This window comes from Sapajus apella, unplaced genomic scaffold, assembly GCF_009761245.1.
Source record: "Sapajus apella isolate SASKATOON/1434 unplaced genomic scaffold, GSC_monkey_1.0 scaffold14, whole genome shotgun sequence".
NCBI classification, from domain to species: Eukaryota; Metazoa; Chordata; class Mammalia; order Primates; family Cebidae; genus Sapajus; species Sapajus apella.
In genome coordinates, this window is record NW_022436954.1 from 1,631,725 (window position 1) to 1,652,414 (window position 20,690).

Consider the following 20,690-nt stretch of genomic DNA (forward strand, 5'->3'; position numbering starts at 1 on the left):
TTGCATTTCAGGCCCCACCCCAGATCTGCTGAACCAGAACCCTGAGGTGATGCCCAGCAATCTGCGTGTTTCCAGCACAGCAGGTGGTTCAGATGCCCTAGAATTTAGGAACCTGTGATTTACAGGGGCATCCCATGGGTCGTTCACGCTGACTGAGTTAGCATACATGGTGCTCTGTCATGGGCTGGGCGCTTTTCATCCATCATCCACTGAACTCACCCAGTGACCCTGCAAGGATGGCCACTAGGGAGACTGAGGCCCAGGGGTAAAGCCTGAAGTCCCTAGCTGTGAGGGAAGAGCTTAGACAGGAGACTGGGCCTGAGAGGCCACCCTGCACCAGGCACAGTGACTGCCGCCCCCAACATACACACATTCTCTACGGACTGGAGATTCAGGGGAAGGCATTGTCACTGAAATATGGGCATCATTGTTTCGGGACACCTCAGGCCTTTAGCATAAGGTAGACAGGCCAGAGTGGGGTAAGAGTAACAGTCCCCTTGAGGCTCACCAAGGCCACATCTGGGGCATCCCCAGACCTCTCGGCAGGAGGGTGGGTCCTCCCAATGCTCACCCGACCTGCACCCCACCTCGAGGTGCACAGGGAAGGCTTGCTTTCAGGATCCAATGGGTTTGGGGCCACGGTTCATCTTGGTCTGAGTTGAACCTCCCAGAGTATCTGTTTTCCCTCTATGAGTTATAATAGAATTCAGCTTAGCTATGCAGGTCAGCAAATTTAAGATACATGTCTCTAAATAAGATGAAACTGGTGTTTCTCATGTAAAGGAAGTCCAGGGTGATGAGCTTGCTCAGATTCATGAAGGACCCAGGTCCCTCCATCATTTTCCTTCATATTTGTCATGTAGCTTTGACTTCATGGTACGAAATGGCTGCTTAGGCTCCAGCCATCCTATCCACATTCCAACCAGCAGTAGCAAAGAAGACAGGTTGGTCTCCTTCCTCAAAGGTCATCTCCTAGAAGCCACACCCACTACTGTTATGTACCTTCCATTAGCCAGCCTTCAGTCACATGGCCAATCCAAGCTGCAAGGGAGGCTGGGAAATGTAGTTTTTACTCCATGCAGCCAGTGCCAGCCAAAACCCAGGGTTTCTATTGCTGTGGAGAAAAGAGAAAAGGGATATTCAGGGCCAGTGACACAGTCCTCCTTAGAGTGGGCATCACAGTTTGTCACCCACCCACCTGTGTGCCTCCTGGGGCTGTCAAGTGGTTTTTGTGTTTTGTTTTGTTCCTGGCAGCTTCTTTAAATGTCAAGAGCACAGGAGAATACGGGTGTCCTCTGACCTGCTGCGGGGGTGATGTTATTTACTGCCAGCTCAGCCAGAGACCACCTGCTGGAGGTCACAGTGCCGCCGGTCCCACGTCAAGCCCAGCCATCAGAGCTTCCCCAGCCCAAGCCTGACAACCCTCCATTAGAGGCTTTTCCAGCAAGACGCTGAGTGGCTGTCACAGAGGCTCCTCCCTGGGCAGCGGCAAGTTTTTTGGGCTGGTGTCCTCACCTGTCACTCCCACCCTCCCCCTAGTGGGGCCAGGTAAGAGGGATTGGCCGGGCCAGCATCTCCCACAGACCCACTGCCCCAGCCCAGTGCGATGCCTCACGCTTACAATCCCAGCACTTTGGGATGCCTAGGCAGGAGAATCAGCCGAAGTTGGGAGTTTGAGATCAGCCTGGCCAACATGGTGAAACTCTGTCTCAACTAAATATACAAAACATTAGCCAGGCATGGTAGGGCGCCTATAATCCCAGCTACTTGGGAGGCTGAGGCAGGAGAATTGCTTGAATCTGAGTGGCAGAGGTTGCAGTGAGCTGAGATTGTGCCATTGCACTCCAGTCTGGGCAACAAGAGCGAAACTCCATCTCAAAAAAAAAAAAAAAAAAAAACCCCACAGTCCTGAGGGCGAAGGAAGCCTTCAGGGCTAGCGGGCTCCGAGGGCAGCTGTGCTGAGCTACCCTGGACCCCTTGGCCAAGCTGACCCAGCCCTGGACACTGGAAGTGGCAGTCTCCACCCGAATGCTGGTGCTCAGTCCCCCGGCCCGGGCCCTCCGCTCCTCCCACAGTGTTGGCAAGCGCAGTGGCCTCAGGGTGTTGGTGGTATCTGCCACCTTCCTGGAGGTCTGATCTCTAGCAGCCCTTCCTGGGGCACTTGGATGAGGAGGCTCAGCCAGGGGCCCTCACCACGCACGCAGCGGGACTTGCATCTGAGCCAGGCCCCGTGTAGACCTCAGCTCCAGCCATGTAGCCTCTCCCTGGCACAGGCGACCAGGCAGCCCTCCTCCCCCAGAGCATGACTTCGAGCCCAGCCCAGCACAGGTGGGAGCCCCTAATCCCTGCTGGCCAGGTACCAGCTATGCTCCACCCACCTGGAGACCCTGCAGGGATGGTGATCGGGTTTTGGGACCCAGAGCTGAGGTCCTGGATTACTATGGCTGAACAAAGACAGGGACCAGCCTTTCAGAAGTCGACTTCCCTCCATGATCTCAGGGTTGCAGTTCCCCAAGGGTGGCCTTGTCATGACCCAGGAAGGGTCGGGTGTAGGGAGGAGCGCACTGGACCAGGAGCAGGTGCTAGTCCTGCAGGCCAGAGCCAGGAGCCACAGTGTGATATGAAGCTCGCCTCACTGAGTCCGGGAAGTGTGCTGTCTCTCTCAGGCCCCAGGATTATCCCAGGAGGTATGTGTGGTCACTATCATCCTCCTTTTACCAATGAGGAAACAGCTCAGAGAGGTGAAGCCATCTGCCCGAGGTCACACAGCACTAAGTCTTCATGGTTGAAGCAGAGGTTGAACAGTCAGACAGACTCAATTTCCAACCTGGCTCTACCTCTTCCCTCGCCATGAGTGGGACAGTCCCTTTGCCCCTCTGAGCCTGGTTTCTCCCTGCAAAATGGGGGTTGTCCCTCCCTTCCCCACACCCCTCATAAGGAGCATTGCAGAGCAGGCAGTGTGAGAGGCTCAGGTGAGAAGGTCTTAGGGTCTCTGCACAGGCGGGACCCCAGAGGTCACTAGCAGCAACCCTGGGTCTGATGTCCTCTCTAGACTGACCAGGCGGGCCTCTGGGACAGCTGACCACCCTGATGGCTGGTCCTGCAGGAGAGGCTGCTGAGTGGGGATGAAGCTAGAACTTGAGTCCTGGTCTAAGAAGAGCATGACCCCTGTCCTTGGGGAGTGCCAGGGCCTAGCTCCAGGCCACCCTTCCATGGCCCGCCTGTCCTTGAGGATGGAGCCGGGCAGTGGCCAGTCGGTGTGACTGCAGCAGCAGATGGGGCTGTGCCTCTGACAGCAGGGAAGACCGCGCAGTGCCACCCACTCTTCCTGCCCAGTGCCCTTCTCTGCTCACTGACCTCCTCTTAGTGCCAGCCTGGCACCGGTCCCTGCAGGGGGAGGATGTGAGAGGGGCCTGCCCCTGGGTCTATGAGGCCCACGCCTGTGACGCACTCGGACGATACGAGAAACAAAGAGCCCAAAAAGTCACTCCAGATGGTGGCGAGCATGTCGTAGGTCTACAGGCTGAGCGGGTGAGAGGGACGCAGCCAGGGAGACAGGTGACAACTTGACCAGGAAGACCTGCCTAGGGAGGTGACATCCAAGCGAAGACCCTGGTGGCAAGAAGGAGCCACCCAGCCGGGAGGGTGTCCATCAATTGCAAAAGCCCTGGGGTGCAGGAGTTCCAGCCAGGCCAGCGGTGAGGCTGCCCAGAACCTGCAGAGGGCTGGGGTGGTGAAGGCAGGGAGGACGGCCCTTGCAGGGCTGAGCCAGGGACTCTGCATTTTGTTCCGAGTGTAGTCAGGGGCTAAGTCTGGGGCTGGGGCTGTACGGGCAGGTGGAGACGCCCCTCTACTTTTGGCTGGGGATCTTGCCTGTGGCCCACCCTGAAAAACAGACCCTCCCAGAACTTTGGGAGGCCGAGGGGGGCAGATCACGAGGTCAGGAGTTCAAGACCAGCCTGGCCAACATGGTGAAACTCCATCTCTACTAAAGTTACAAAAGTTAGCCAGGTGTGGTGGCAGGCACCTGTAATCTCAGCTACTCAGGAGGCTGAGGCAGAAGAATCACTTCAGCCTGGGAGGAGGTGGAGGTTGCAGTGAGCTGAGATCCTACCACTGCACTCCAGCCTGGGTGACAGAGTGAGACTCTCTCAAAAAAATAAAAATAAAAAAATAGAGACCCTCGCTGCTCTCAACGGGGCTGCCTGAGATGCTCCTGGGGCTGCTACGGCCCTGCCTCAAGGTTCCTCCACCCTCTGCTCCCCTCAGGCCCTCCCTGACCTCCCACAGAACCAAGGAATAGAAATATCCCCAGGGTTTGGCCTATGAGACCTCCAGCGCCCACCTCGTGGAAAACTCATCAGCAAGTACCGTGGCGTGACAGGTGACAGGCCCGAGTAAAAGGAACACAGACTGGCATGAACTCTCTGCTCAGGACAGGAAAGGGCTCATGTTTACACCCTCTAGAGTCACCCACGTTTCTAGGAAAGCTACCAAGGCCCCCAGGAGATAAAGGGACACGGAGGAGAAACCCCAACGTCAATGCAACTCATAGAGGGGTATCAGCCCTGCGGCCACCTTCGGTGCGGGAAGAGAAACCAAGTACTGTCTCAAAACTGCCACCCAGGCCGGGCATGGCGGCTCACGCCTGTCATCCCAGCACTTTGGGAGGCTGAGGCAGGCCGATCACTTGAGGTCAGGAGTTCGAGATCAGCCTGGACAACATGGTGAAAACCTCACCTCTACTAAAAATACAACAACAAGCCTGGCGTGGTGGCACATGCCTGTACTCCCAGTTACTTGGGAGGCTGAGGTGGGAGGATGACTTGAACCCAGGAGGCAGAGGCTGCAGCAAGCAGATATTGCACCACTGTACTCCAACTTGGGCAACGTGGGGAGGCCCTGTCTCTACAGAAAAGTTAAACATTAAAAATTAGTGAAGTGTGATGGTGCATGTCTGTAATCCCAGCTGCTCTGGAGACTGAGGTGAAATGCTTGCTTCCGCCCAGGTGTTTAAGGCTGCAGTGAGCTGAGATTGCACCACTGCACTCCAGCCTGGGTGACAGAGGGAAAACCCCCATCTCAAAAAAAAAAAAAAGGAAAGGAGGCTGGGCGCGGTGGCTCATGCCTGTAATCCCAGCACCAGCACTTTGGGAGGCCGAGGCATGTGGATCACAAGGTCTGGAGCTCGAGACCAGCCTGACCAACATGGTGAAACTCTGTCTCTACTAAATATACAAAAATTCGCCAGGCATGATGTCGTACGCCTGTAATCCCAGCTACTCAGGAGGCCGAGGCAGGCGAATCGCTTGAATTCGGGAGACAGAGGTTGCAGTGAGCCAAGATGGCGCCGTGGTACTCCAGCCTGGCTGACAAGAGCAAAATTCCATCTCAAAACGAAACAGAAAAGAACAACTTATTAAAAACTAAAAATTGGCCAGGCATGGCGGCTCACGCCTGTCATCCCAGCACTTTGGGAGGCTGAGGCAGGCGGATCACCTGAGGTCAGGAGTTTGAGACCAGCCTGACCAACATGGTGAAACCTCGTCTCTAAAAAAAGCAAAAAACCTAAAAGTTAAGTGTCATTGCCTGCTTGCCAATTAACAAAGACAAAACAAAGTAGGAAAAAACAAACACAAACACAAAATGTATCCAATGCTGGTGAGAATGTGGTTAAACAGGCAGCCCCCGCCGCCCCCCAACCCAGTAGCTCCAAACAGCATCAGCAGATGCTTTTCAATTGATACGTAACGTTTCACTGCTTATGGGATACGGTGATATTTTGTTATATGCATAGAATGTCTTTGTGGGGTTTTACCTTGGCACGCACCTCATGTGTGTGTGTGTGTGTGTGTGGTGTGTGTGTGTGTGTGTTTGTGTTTGTGTTTTGAGACAGGTTCTTGCTCTGTCACCCAGGCTGGAGCGCATTGGGGTATTCATAGCTCACTGAGGCCTTGGCCTCCTGGGTTCAAGCGATCCTTCTGCTTCAGCCTCCTGAGTAGCTGGGACCACAGGGGTGTGCTACCATGCCCGGCTAATTTTCAATTTTTTGTTTGTTTGTTTGTAGAGACAAGGTCTCACTATGTTGCCCGGACTGTTCTTGAAGTCCTGGGCTCAAGTGACCCTCCTGCCTCCGCCTCCCATCTGCTGGGATTATAGGCATGAGCCACCGTGCCTGGCCCTATGCACAGAACATGGAATGCTCAGGTCAGGGTGTTTGGGGTGTCAATCACCTTGAGTACTGGTCATCTCTATGTGTTAGAAACATTTCAAGTCCTCTCTTCTAGCTACTTTGAAATATAAAACACATTATTGTTTTCTATATAAATGGATGCTTTTTTATAGCCCCAAATCCAGAGATTCTGCTTTGGAAGATCACATCCGAAATATAGGGGCAAAAAAAAAAACCCTTATGCACAAAGATGTTCATCATAGCCTTGTTTATAATAGAAATAAAGTTGGAAACCATCTAATATTAGAAACAGAGCAGAGTGGTTAAATGGTGAAATAACCATGTTCTATTATTTCTGCCCTCTGGACAGAAGTCACAATGTTTACAAAGATCATGTAATATTGTGGGAAAATGGCAGAGTATACTTATTAAGTGGGAAAAAGTCGTATTTGCAGGATGATTCATTCATCCGTCGATCAATTCAGCAAATAAATATTTATGGAGGGCTTGGCTGTGCCAGGGAGGCCCTACACTTCAGAGCGGGGAGGCGGTGGGGGAAGCAGAGCATGGGGCCAGCAGCTGTCACGCGCTGGAGTGCAGCACAGATGACCCTGGCCCTGCTGGGCCCTGGAGCAGGAAAGCCAACAGCTTTTCAAAGATCAGATGCCTTTGAAATGGTGGCATAAGAGAAGATGGGGACAGCCTTTGCAGGGGGCGCACAGAAGGGTTAGAATCTGACGAGTGGTCTGGGTGTGGTGGCTTTCGCCTATAATCCCAGCACTTTGGAAGGCCAAGGTGGGCGGATCACCTGACGTTGGGAGTTCAAGACCAGCCTGACCAACGTGGAGAAACCCTGTCTCTACTAAAAACAAAAAATTAGCCAGACATGGTGGCACATGCCTGTAATCCCAGCTACTTGGGAGGCTGAGGCAGGAGAGTCACTTGAACCCTGGAGATGGAGGTTGTGGTGAGCCAAGGTTGTGCCATTGCACTCCGAATTGGGAAACAAGAACAGAAAAAAAAGAAAGAGAATCTGAGGAGTGGGATGTGAGCTGGTCATGGTGGGTGGGGAGCTGCACGGAGGCAGCCAGCAGTCCGGCCAAAGCCGTCAGACCTTCTTATCTGGCACTGGGGAGCCATGGAGGGTTAAGGAGGCAGCGGTGAGATCAGATTACCTTGGGAGCATCTCTCAGGAGCCACCTTGAGTTGCCTGTCCTCCCACATTGTGGCAAGACCACTCACCGTGACCCACATCCTTTGTAAGGGGAAGACGCCCCCGCCCCCGCCCCAGGACCTATCAGGGCCTTCATCTCAGGGGCCTTTCTGCCACCACATTCCTGGCCTGGGTGATCAAGATGGACAGAGTCGGGGCCCCTTCGGAGTGCCACGGTCACTGCTTCTGGCGTGTCCACATCCCCAGAGCACAACAGCCCCTCCCCTGGGACCACAATGGCTCGTGAGAAACCAAACATCCTGTGGCTCCAGCCTGACACCCCCGACGACAGGCTGACCTGACGGCCATCCCAGGCCCTCCCGCCTCCACCAGGCCCTGGGTTCAGGGAGGCAGAGTTGCACAGCTAGGGCTCGGGGGCGAGACCCAGGATACCAGAGAGCCTGCTTACCCCCGATCCAAAGCACACGCGTCTGTGTGGAAGAGGGAGCCCCATGGGTTCCACAGGACCCCTTGGCTATGACCCAGGGCAGGACCTGCCTCCCGCAAATGCCCACTGGCTCCAAAAGGCGCCAGGTAGATAGAGATCAGACCGCGGAGCCAGCCCGTGCACGGGACTCGCCTCCTTTGTCCACATTCTTGTTGCAACCTCGCTGCAAGGGTAGGAGGAAGTGAGCCTCAGAGAAGGTGAGTAACTTGCCTACGGCCACACAGCAAGCAGTGAGCAAAGTAGAGCCTCTCAGAGGTCTCCCACCAAGGACGCCACGTGGCTGCTTCTAAAAATGCAGCAAACCAGCTCACAGTGTGTCCACAGCACCTGGAGCGGCCTCAGCCAGTCAACCAAGTCTCCCCTGACTTCCGCCACACAGGCTCACCAGGCTACTGACCCCCACTCCTGCTGACATGCTGGCCCACTTCCTCAGCCACGAAAGGCCAGGGTCCAGATGCTCACACTCATTCCTGGCCCAGCAGCAGTCGGCCTGCCCTGTTCCCAGCTCGGCCCGGGCCCGCCGTACTTGTAACGGCAACCAGGAAATTAAATGAATCCTTAAACTCACTGATGAAATATGAGTCTCCGAGAGAGAGAGCTGATGTTCTCATGGAAACGTCGTCTGCTTTGGAAAAACTCAGTGCAGATGCGTTACCAAAAAGTCACGCTGGCCAGCTGGGACGACCGGGGAAGACGAGGGGAGGAACTCAGGAACTCACAGGCACGTCGTCGGGATCCTGCGCCCAGGTTGCTGGTGAGCCTCTTCAAACGGCTTGTCCTGAACGACCGGCGTCGCTTCCATGTAGCTCACCGACCAGAGTCTCCGCTGTCTTTCTGGATAATGTGCACCATGGGATTCTCTATTTCTTGGCAGCAGTGGCTACTTTCATGGAGAACTTTTGTCAGCAACTCATGCCTCTGCCCTGCCTGGGAGGTGCTTGCTCTGCTCACTTTTTTTTTTTTTTTTTTTTCGAGATGGAGCCTCGCACTGCCATCCAGGCTGGAGTGCAGTGGCACAATCTCAGCTCACTGGAACCTCTGCCTCCCGGGTTCACGCAATTCTCCTGCCTCAGCCTCCCGAGTGGCTGGCATTACAGGCACGCGCCACCATGCCCGGCTAATCTTTTGTATTTTTAGTAGAGACAGGGTTTCACTATGTTGGCCAGATTGATCTAGAACTCCTGACCTTATGATCCACCCACCTCGGCCTTCCAAAGTACTGAGAATACAGGCATGAGCCACCGCACCTGGTCGAAAGCTCTGCTTTTAACACAAAGCTGACCAAGCCCCCACCCAAACCCAGCCAAGCCAGCCTTTTTAAAGCCTTGCTAACCTCACAGCCTCTTGGATCGAGCCCCCAGGCTGCCTGCTCTTCCTTCGGTAAGCAAGGCTGCCCATGTCTCCTCCAGGCCTTTGCCCATGCTGCGCTTCCTGCCCAGAGCACTTTCACCACCTAAGCCCGGCTGTAGGTCAACCAGGTGCCACTTCTTGGAGAACGCCTCCCTGGCCTCCATCAGATCCTACCTGTAGAGCCCTCTCGTCCTGTTTCTGAATCTTCACCCTACAGGTAACTCCTAGCTCAGTGTCTGCTTCTTCCTGGTAGGTCAGCTTCCCCATGGTGGGCATGGCAGCATTTCTGCTGCGTCCACAGTGCCCAGAGCCAAGCTTGCACCCAAAGAAGAAGCGCAGCCAACGTTTGTGGAACGACTCGCCAGGTCTCAAAGTGGGCAAGGAACTCCCTAGATCGAGGCCTGGCGTCATCACCAGGCCAGTAAGAGAGGTGGGTGATGCAGTCTTGAGCTTACTACCCCAGGGTGGCTTTGCAGGCGGGCGCCCCGCTCCAGGGCTGGCTCCTACACCTCACATACCCACCAGGCTTCCGCGCCTACTGCTCGGGGGGGTTCACGGCTGCCACCTCTTGTCGTCCTGATACTGGGGCCCACCTGAGGCATTGAGGGGCCCTTGTCCAGAGATCGGCTCCCCAAGGTGGGAACGTGGAGGGGGCAGCCCAGAGCAAGGCTGAGACGTGAAACCGCCTGAGCACTTCTGCTTCCGGGTGGTAAGGACACGCACCTCAATCACTTGGCAATTTGCCGTCTTTGGAGCAGGGTGCCATCTCTTTAGTGGAATTTGAAGTGGCATCACTTTATCGGTGGGAGTCCTTTCTGCTTGCTTTTTTTTTTTTTTTTTTTTTTTTTTTTAAATATGAAGTCTTACTCTGTCACCCAGGCTGGAGTGCAGTAGTTCGATCTCGGCTCACAGCAACCACCTCTGGGGTTCATGTCATTTTCCTGCCTCAGCCTCCCAAATCCAAATAACTGGGACCACAGGTGCATGCCACCACGCTCAGCTAATTCTTACATGTTTAGTAGAGACGAGGTTTCACTATGTTGGTCAGACTGGTCTCGAACTCCTGACCTCAAGTGGTCTGCCCATCTTGGCCTCCCAAAGCGCTGTGATGGCACACATGAGCCACCACACCTGGCTCTGCCTCCTTTTTTGGAAAAAGTTTCCTCGGTCCAGGCACGGTGGTTCATGTGGGTCATCCCAACACTTTGGGAGGCTGAGGCAGGAGGATCACCTGAGATCAGGAGTTCGAGACCATCCTGGCTAATGTGGTGAAACCTCATTTCTACTAAAAACACAAAAAATTAGCTGGATGTGGTGGCGCATGCCTGTAGTACCAGCTACTCGGGAGGCAAGAGAATCACTTGAACCCAGGAGTTGGAGGTTGCAGTGAGCCGAGACTGCGCCATTCAACTCTAACTTGGGCAACAAGAGCAATGAAACTCCATCTCAAATGAAAAAAGTTTCCTCAGTTATTATGTGTATTTTCTCTTAAAGGACCCCCAAAAAATTAGGTGAGCAAAGCCAGCAGCCATCTGGTCCTGGAAATCAAGGGGAGGTGAACTCATTTATGGGAGCTGCCTCTTCCCAGGGAATTCGGCTGCAGTGGGGTGCTCCTGGGCTCCCACATTCCAGGCAGACTTCATGGAGTGACCTGCCATGGGGCCAGGGCACTGGCCACCACTCCTCATTCCCTCGGACACTGCGGCCACCTCCTGCGACCAGCCCTGTGATTTCACAAAAAACGTAAGCGCGTCTGTGAAACAGAAGCCACAGGCACCTCGGAGGGCCAGTCAGGTTTTATTTTGGTGTCCACCCCGTGTTTGCACGTCGGAATTTCAGCTGAGCCCTCCTCAAAGCTGCACATGCCAGGGGCCGTATTTAACTTGAATGGGCTGCTAGAAAGAAGCCCGGGGCTGGCCTGACCTGGTTCTCAGGGAATGACCCCCTGGCCCGCAGCAGCTATTTTAAAGGAGGCTGCCATTTGGTCTTTGCCAAAATAGTTGAAAGAAGACCCCAGAATAGCAGGCTGGGTCTGCCCCGGCTTAGAAGCCGCATCTCAGGCTTAAGCAGGCGTGTGGGATGTCAGGGAGCAGGCGGCAGTGGCAGAAAAAGGCCCCTTGTCACCGAGGCCAGAGGCCCAGGAATGGCCCTTGGCTGACTGTTAGGACCCTGCATCCCTGGCCTCGAAGAGGCAGGAAGCCCACAGGCTGATGTCAGAGAGGCAGGACTGGCGTGGGAGAGCAGACGGGAATGGGCCCCGGATATCTCAGGTGCAAGCCCACCTAACATCAGCTGCCACCCCACTGTCCTAAGACCTGAGCGACTGCTCATATTGCCCGCTTTACAAATGAGAAGACCGAGGGTCAAATCTGCCCAAGGTTTCACCCAGAGGGAGGGACAGCCAGGTGGTCTTTACAGGCCTCGGAGGCTACGCTGAGCCCAGGAACATCCCCCATCCAATGGCGGCAATCATAATAACCGGACAGGCGGGAAAATAACAATTCACTAACACGGAGATTGCACCTGCTGCTCCCTGAGCCCTGGCGGGGGATAGGAGAGCGGGTGAGCGAGCCCTTACTCCCCCAGGCAGGGCTCAGCTTGGCCGCCCCATAATAGGAGAGTAGCATGCAGTGTAGAGAGCACTTTCTTTTTTTTTTGAGATGGAGTCTCGCTCTCTTATCCAGGCTAGAGTGCAGCTGCAAGATCTTGGCTTGCAACCTCCACCTCTCAGGTTCAAGAGATTCTCCTGCCTCAGCCTCCTGAGTAGCTGAGATTGTGGGCACCCACCATTCACGCCCAGCTAATTTTTGTATTTCTAGTAGAGATGGGGTTTCATCATGTTGGCCAGGCTGGTCTCGAACTCCTGACCTCAGGTGATCCATCCATCTCAGCCTCCCAAAGTGCTGAGATTACAGGTGTGAGCACTGCAGCTGGCCTAGAAGAGTGTTTTTAATCCAGCTTGGCCCCTAAAGGCACCCTGCTCGCTTCATCCAATCCAGATTAAAAGGGCAACCCTAGAGGACAAACCACCTCTGGGACCTGATGGGAATTGGCTTCTGTAAGGAGTTTTCCAGGACACTGCCTCAGCAATGTCTTCCTCTGCCCACGCTGACTTTACCGCCTGGTACCTGTCACATATGCTTAGGGAAGTCACTTCCTCTCTGGGCCTCAGTTTCTTCACAGGTGAATTGAGGTGGAGCATCCCCACGCACATCTTGGGGTTGGTGAGTGAATGGAAAACGGGGCTCCTACTGGCAGGCTGATGGGGGGCACCGTGCCCATCTGAGGGCTGGGCCATCTTCCCTGCACCCTCGCCCTCTACACAACATTGCTGGATCCTGCTGCGATCTGCCCCCTCCTGTGGGTCCCTCGGGGCCAAATGCAGCCCTTTAAACCACCAGCGTGGGGGACAGAAATCAGCCTTTTCGTGCACAGTTGAGAAAGTGCTGCAGGTGTCCAGGCACAGGTGAGTTCCCCAAGCCCTCCTGGTGAGCTCCAAGTGAATGGGCTAGCAACGCAGCCTGTGGTCGGTCTCGGGGTTCCTGCTGGTGAGCGTGGAGCAAGTCAGGTAGCCCCGGTCACCGTGCTTGCCCAGAACTGTGCAGGGCTGCTCCCCTTGTCCTGGGGCAATAGTGAAGGGAACCTCCTTTCTCTCTGAAAAGGCTCGGTTTGGACTGTCCTATGGTCACCTTGCGACAGGCGACTGGACTTGAGAAGTCAGGCAAAGCTTCCCGGAAAGGTCAAGGTTGAGCTGAGGTCTGACAGGCGCATTAGGGGAGGGAACAGTTCTCTGAAACATCTCTGCTCGGTCCCAAGGCCACGCCCGCAGCTGGAGCCCCCACTTCCCCTTGCCTGTGAATGGGAGGAACAGAGCACCCAGCCCAGCCTCGGTTCCCTTTCCCCAGCCTCCCTTTCACAGCCTCCTTCTCCCACTTTGCAAAAGAAAGGAGCGCTCCTTAGGTTCTAATGCCTCAGGGCAGGAAACAGCCACACTGTGTGACCCTCCTTCCAGCGCTCCCAGGACACAAGCAGCCTCTGGGAGAGTGCTGGGTGGAGGGAGAAGTGGCCACCCTTTGGGCTGCCCTGGGGAGCTCCTAACAGTTGTCTTGGAAGTGCAGGGCCAGAGACCTGCCCATTTCTCTCGATGACCTGTGCCTCCCAAACCCACGCCCTTGACAAAAATGCATTAGAGCGGGGGTGTCCAATCTGGTTTTTTCTTTTTACTTTATTTGTATTGATTTTATTTATTTATCTATTTAGTTAGTATAAGACTTAATTATTGATTTTACTTATTTACTTTTTTTTGAGATGGAGTCTTGCTCTGTCGCCAGGCTGGAGTGCAGTGGTGCGAACTTGGCTCACTGCAGCCTCCACCTTCCGGGTTCAAGCGATTCTCCTTCCTCAGCCTCCTGGGACTACAGGTGTGCACCACCACACCCAGCTAATTTTTGTATTTTTAGTAAAGACAGGGTTTTATCATGTTGGCCAGGATGGTCTCGATCTCTTGACCTTGTGATCCACCCGCCTCAGCCTCCCAAAGTGCTGGGATTACAGGTGTGAGCCACCGCACCTGGCTGAGGAAATTCATTTTTTAAATATTTCAATACACAGAAACATTTTTATTGCAAAGAATAGTAATAGAGTGATCAGCCAGGTCCTGTGGCTCACACCTGTAACCCCAGCACTTTGGAAGGCCGAGTGGGGTAGATCATTTGAGGTCAGGAGTTTGACAGCAGCTGGCTGACACGGTAAAATCCCATCTCTACTAAAAATACAAAAATTAGCCAGGCATGGTGGTGCACATCTGTAATTCCAGCTACTAGGGAGGCTGAAGCAGGAGAATCACTTGAACCCAAAGGTGGAGGTTGCAGTGAGCTGAGATCATGCTGCTGCACTCCAGCCAGGGTGACAGATTAAGACTCCTCTCAAAAAAAATAAAATAAAATAAAATAACAATAATCATGATAAAGTGATCAGTAAAAGACATTCAAGGTTTAAATTACCCTTGAATATCTTGAATATTTGGGTGAAATTGATGTGGGAAATAGAATGAAAATATAAATACAAAGATAATGGGTAAAGGTTTATAATTTTTGTCTGCTGAAGTAAAGCTTATTTATGTATTTTTTTCTAAAATAAAAGATGGCAGATGTCAAACTGGTATGGTTTTTAGACTCCACTGAACACATTTTTAAAAGTAACAGAAGAGGCTGGGTGCAGTGGCTCACGCCTGTGATCCCAGCACTTCGGGAAGCTGAGGCAGAGGATCGCTTGTGTCCAGGAGTTCCAGACTAGCCTGGACAACACAGTGAGACATCAACTCAATAAAAAATGAAAGGAAATTAGCCAGGCATGGTGGTGTGCACCTGCAGCCCCAGCTACTTGGCAGACTGAGGCGGGAGGAACCCTTGAGCCCAGGAATTTGAGGCTTCAGTGAGCGTGAGCCATGATTGTTCCATGGCACTCCAGCCTGGAACAGAGCGGGACCTGGTCTCAAAAAAAAAAAAAAAAAAAGGAAAAAAAAAAAAAAAGCCGAGCTCAGTGGCTCATGCCTGTAATCCCAGCACTTTGGGAGGCCGAGGCGGGTGGATCATGAGGTCAGGAGTTCGAGACCAGCTTGACCAACACAGTGAAACCCCCTCTCTACTAAAAATACAAAAATTAGCTGGGCGTGGTGGTGGGTGCCTGTCATCCCATTTGCTTGGGAGGCTGAGGCAGGAGAATCGCTTGAACCCGGAAGGCGGAGGTTATAGTGAGCCCGGATGGTGCCACTGCACTCCAGCCTGAGCAACAGACCAAGACTCCGTCTCAAAACGACAGCAAGAGCAAACGGCAAGAGCGTTTTATCACCCTGAGCCCTCGTCCCGCTGAAGTCCTCCCACCTGGTCTCCTGTCTCTTTGGACAAAGAAACAAACACATCTGCCAAGAAACAAGTAATACTTTCAGACTGAGGCCGATCTAAATCCAAATCTGAGTGAAAGGGAGATGTGTCCTGCCTTCAGTGACCCAGATTTACGGACCCGCATAAGTTATAGCGCCAAGTTCAGAACTGCCCAAGAACAAAGGAGACTTGACTTCTATGTGAACAGCGGACTCCTCCCTGATGGGGGAGGGTGGGTCCCCAAGCTTCATTCTAGTTTTTATCCTATTTTCACTTGAGTGTCCCAATGGCAAGATTGCAGGATGTTCCCATCCAGGTGCCCCCAAAGACACCTTTCCTAGGGTCTCCCCTGATCTAGCTCCCAGGTAACACCTCTCCCAGGGGCTGGGATGGAAACTGGCTTTGCCGTCCTAGAGGGAGAGGGAGGAGAGAGAAGGAACCCGCCTGGGCACGGATGTCTCACACAGCCAGGACCGGGTGGTCAGGCCTTCCCCAGGCCTCACTCGATCCAGGGAGAGGGACGGGAAGGGAGAGTACAGTTGTCAAGACTGACTTTGAATAGAATTTTTCTTCCACCTCCTCCCCACCAGGATGCTTCCCTCGAGGGGACTGTGGTCTGAAATCTGGAGAACGAGGAGCCTCTCTGCCTCCCCACCCATATGTTCCATCTTCTCTCATGGAGACAGGTGGAATCCACGCCCAGTGGCGGCGTCAGGGAGGAGAGTGGGCCCCTCTTCCTTGTTGCTGGGAGACCCTGAGCAGGAGGGAAGGGTGGGGTAGGCACACCCCCACCCCCCTCTTGCTGCCCCCACCCAGCCTTCCTGAGGGTCAGCCCACCAGGCCCCTGGCGCCCCTTCTGCTGGGGAAGGCTGTGACCTGGAGGGTTTCCTGGCACACCCCATTGGGTGAGCTGAGCCCATGACACCCTGGCTGTCAGCACCCCTCAAAGGGAGCAGAAACCCTTCCTGGTCCACAAAGTCCTGCCCACCCCTCTGACCTCACGCATCCACCGGCTTCCACACACTGGCTTCCTGGAGCTCCAACTCTTCTGCCTTGGCTGGCTCACTTTCTTTAGGTCTACTCACCCTTTCTTTAGGTCTCAGCTGAAATGACCCTGTCCCTAGACCCTGTGACTCTCCTGAGTGGGCACTCCATAAAGACTTGCTCAGCTGACGGGGTGGCTGAGTGGGAAGGGTGGGTCCTTAGGTAACATGGGGAAAGCCCTTTCCTTCTCTGGTCTTCTACTGTCTTCTGTGAAAGGAGAGGGTCATTTTAGCAGCCCCTGGGTGAGTCCCTTCTGACTCTGAACATTTTATTTTTATTTTTTGAGACAGAGTCTTGCTCTGTCGCCCAGGCTAGAGCGCAGTGGCGGATCTCAGCTCACTGCAACCTCCGCCTCACAGGTTCAAGCAATTCTCCTGCCTCAGCCTCCAGAGTAGCTGGGATTACAGGCACGTGCCACCGCGCCAGGCTAATTTTTGTAGTTTTAGTAGAGACGGGGTTTTACCATGTTAGTCAGGCTGGTCTCAAACTCCTGACCTTGTGATCTGCCTGCCTCAGCCTCCCAAAGTGCTGGGATTACAGGCATGAGCCACCACATCTGGCCTCTGACCATTTTTTTAATTTGAAATATTAAAGAGACTGCAGGGAGTTGGGGGCTTGGTGGTCTGTTTTGTGATCCTCCAAATGAACAAATCACTTGGGGTTGTGATATCAGCTCACGGACCTTGAGGCCCACTCTGAAGCTGTCAGAAGAGTTTTACCTGCACAGTGCGAACCCCTGACAGCACTGAGAGGCAGACAAAGTGCAGACCATGAGCTCCATTTTGCTGCAGGGGAAACTGAGGCAGACAGCAGCATGGTCAGGAGCCTGACTTTAGCACCCACAGCTGGAGTTTGAGTTTTGGCTCAGCTCTCTGCTAGCTCCATGACCTTGAGTGAGCTGGTCGGAGGCTTTGAGCCTGGGTTAATTCTTCTGCAAAATGGTGATGATCAGCAGGGCCACACCCTACAGGGCTGAGTGAGAAGAAAAGACGATCATCCTTGCTAAGCAGCCCCGCCCTGCACCAAGCCCGCTCCCTGCCAGCGCCTAATGAACATGGCAGTAATGACTTTTATCTGGAGAGGTTCTGGCGATCACAGTGGCTCACAGCCCGTGGATAAGACACCGGGCACTTTACATGTATAATTCTTCTAATTCCCTAGCAAGCAGTGAAGGCAGACTTCGGATCCTGTGAGGCTTAGCAAACCACCTACAGTCCCTCGGTGAGTGAGAGAGGCCAGGACCCGGCTCCCCAGCCCTGCACCCAAGCTGGGCAGCCACGTCTCTCATCCGGTGATGCTGTGGGCACATATCACTGCGTGCCCGCCTGTCCTAAGGGCTGAATGCACATCCTCTCATTCAACGATTCCAGCAGCCCTCCGAGGTGAGAACTCCGATTTTCCGCATTTTACAGATGAGGAAACTGAGGCACGGTTTCTCTTCCATCATCTCAGGGTTGAGTATCTGATATGTGCAAAAGATCTGTGCACCGGGAGGCAGGCGGCTTTATTGATTTGCAGTCATTGAAACTGTCCCCAAAGGCTGTTGCCCAGACCTGGCTGGGCCACCTCCGGAGTAGAAGAGAAACAGAGCGGAATAACGGGAGAGGGGAGACTCTCCTGAACACAGAGGCCCCTCTAGGTAAGACATCACTATGAGCCAAGGAGTGACCTGCTGTCTCTTTAACGCCCCAGGATCAAGGTGACTTGGAAAAAAAAAAAAAAAAAAAAACCATGGAAAATAGTATGGCAGTTCCTCAAAAACGTAAGCATGGAATTACCACCTCTTCCAGCAACTCCATTTCTGGGCATATCCCCACAAGAAGAAATGAGAGCAGGAACTCAAACACGCGCACCCAGGTTCACAGCAGCACCGTCCACGGGAGCCAAAACGTGGGAGCAGCTCAGTCACCACTGACAGATAAGAAAAGAAATTAAACTCGGCCAATCCATACCTGGAATATTATTCAGGCTCAAACAAAAAAATAAAGACGGGAAAAAAAAGCAAATTCTGACACACGCTACATCATGGATGAATCTTGACGATGTCATGCTAAGTGAAATAAGCCAGACACAGAAAGGACAAACGTTGTGTGATTCCACTCATGAGGTCCCTAAGTAGTCAAATTGGCAGAGACAGAAAGCAAAGATGGTAGGTGCCGGGGCTGGGGGGGCAGAAGGGAGAGTGTTTGGTGGGCATGGAGTTTCAGTCTGGGAAGATGAAAGCCGTCTGGAGACGGATGGTGATGATCATCGGACTAAAATGTGAGTATCTGCCGTGCGTGGTGGCTCACGCCTATAATCCCAGGACTTTGGAAGGGAAGGTGGCAGATCACCTGAGGTCAGTAGTTCAAGACCAGCCTGACCAACATGGCGAAAACCCATCTCTACTAAAAATACAAAATTAGCCGGACATAGTGGCACATGCCAGTAATCCCACCTACTAGGGAGGCTGAGGCAGGAGAATCGCTGGAACCTGGGAGGTGGAGGTTGCAGTGAGCCAAGATCGCGCCATTGCACTCCAGCCTGGGCAACAAGAGTGAAACTCTGTCTCAAAAAATAAAGTGAATATCCTTCGTGCCACTGAACTGTGCACTTACCAATGGCTAAAATGGAGAGGCTGTGTGTGCGTGGGGACAGGCGGTATATGGGAACTCTCTGTACCTTCCTCTCAGTTTCGCTGCGAACTTAAAACTGCTCTGAAAAAAGCCTTTTAAATTTTTTTTTTTTTTTTTTTTTTTTTAAGACGGGGTTTCACCATGTTGGTCAGTCTGGTCTTGAACTCCCAACCTCAGGTGATCCGCCTGCCTTGGCCTCCACAGTGTTTGGATTACAGGTGTGAGCCACCACGCCAGGCCTAAAAATGGTTAACATCAATTTTATGTTATGTATTGTGTATATTTTACTACGTTTTTTTTTTTTTTTTTTTTTTTTTTTTTTTTTTTTTTTGAGATGGAGACTCACTCTGTCACCCAGGCTGGAGTGCAGTGGCACGATCTCTGCTCACTGCAACCTCCGCCTCTCAGATTCAAGCAATTCTCCTGCCTCAGCCTCCTGAGTAGCTGGGATTACAGGCACACACCACCACGCCCAGCTAATTTTGTGTTTTTAGTAGAGATGGCGTTTCACCATGTTGGCCAGGCTGGTCTCAAACTCCTGACCTCAAGTCATCCGCCCGCCTCGGCTTCTCAAAGTGCTGGGATTACAAGTGTGAGCCACCGAATCCAATTAACACCGTTTTTTAAAAGTTTTTTTTTTTCTTTTTTTAATTGGCACAATCTCCCCTTATTCTGAAGGTCCTAAAGAAAAACAAGCCACTTCTCTCGGGAGGCTTCTGCTCAGTGTAGACCAGTCTATCCCGCCAGACTTATCATGCCCCTGGACTTTTGAAGAAAGATGTCATTGTGAAGGTGTCTTACCGAAGCCAAGAAAGGGAAGTGGAATTGTGAAAGTAGTTGAGCTATTTACCAAGTCTACGCAGTCTGAGCCCTTGCCCCAGGCTGAGCTCAGTTATTTTGCCCCGAGGACTAGAAGCAGAGTTTTATGCAGCACTTTCTTCTTTATTATTATTACTATTAAGCCAAGTAAGTTCTTAACAGCTGAGCTGGTGGCTCCGAGAAGCTCCTTCACGTTTTCAGCGGGAGAAGGGACCATTCAGATTTTTTGGAGGTCGAAAAAAGTCACTGTGAGGGGTTTCCGAGCCTCTGCTCCTCTCTCAGTGAGTGCCCCTCCAGTAGCTGATGATGAATAGGGAGGCTTCCATCGGATAAAGACATGGCTTTGTTTATTTCACAAATTCCCAGCATTTACTGTTAACCAGGCCCAGTCCAAACCATCCCCAAGGGGCTTGCAGTCTAAACAGCTCACTTTGCTCAGCCTCTTCCTGGGTTCAGGCGCTGTCTTACTAAGGCTGCATCAGCCGATGCCCATTTTACAGATGGGAAAACTGAGAATGCTAAGAAGTGAGACAGTGTAAGGTTATATATACAACTAACAGGGAGACAGCCTAAACTTTAACCCAGCAGGAAGCCCAATATGGCCCCAAGCCTTCCTCAAACTTCCAGGATTTGGCAGAGTGGGCTTCCTGGGGTGTAGCACAGCAGAACTTTGGGGCCAAGCTAAGTGAGGGTCCAGGTGCAGTGGCTCACACCTGTAATCCCAGCACTTTGGGAGGCCGACGCAGCTGGATCACAAGGTTAGGAGTTCAAGACCAGCTTGGCCAACATAGTGAAACCCTACATAAAACACAAAAAAATTAGCCGGGCTTGGTGGCAGGCGCCTGTAATCCCAGCCACTTGGGAGGCTGAGGCAGGACAATCACTTGAACCAGGGAGGCAGAGGTTGCAGTGAGCCAAAATCCCACCACTGCACTCCAGCCCAGGTGACAGTGGGAGACTCTGTTTCAAAAAAATAAAAATTAAAAAGAAAAAGCCAGCGCAGAGCTTCCTATGGGGACCCGGCGGCTGGGTCTGAGGCCTTTGCAGGTACCTCTGTCTGTCCGCCCCATGCGCAGTGGCAGATTGGGCGGGGCAGCTTGCAGAGAGGACTGCTGATGGAAGAGCACCCAGTGCACTTAGCCAGCCA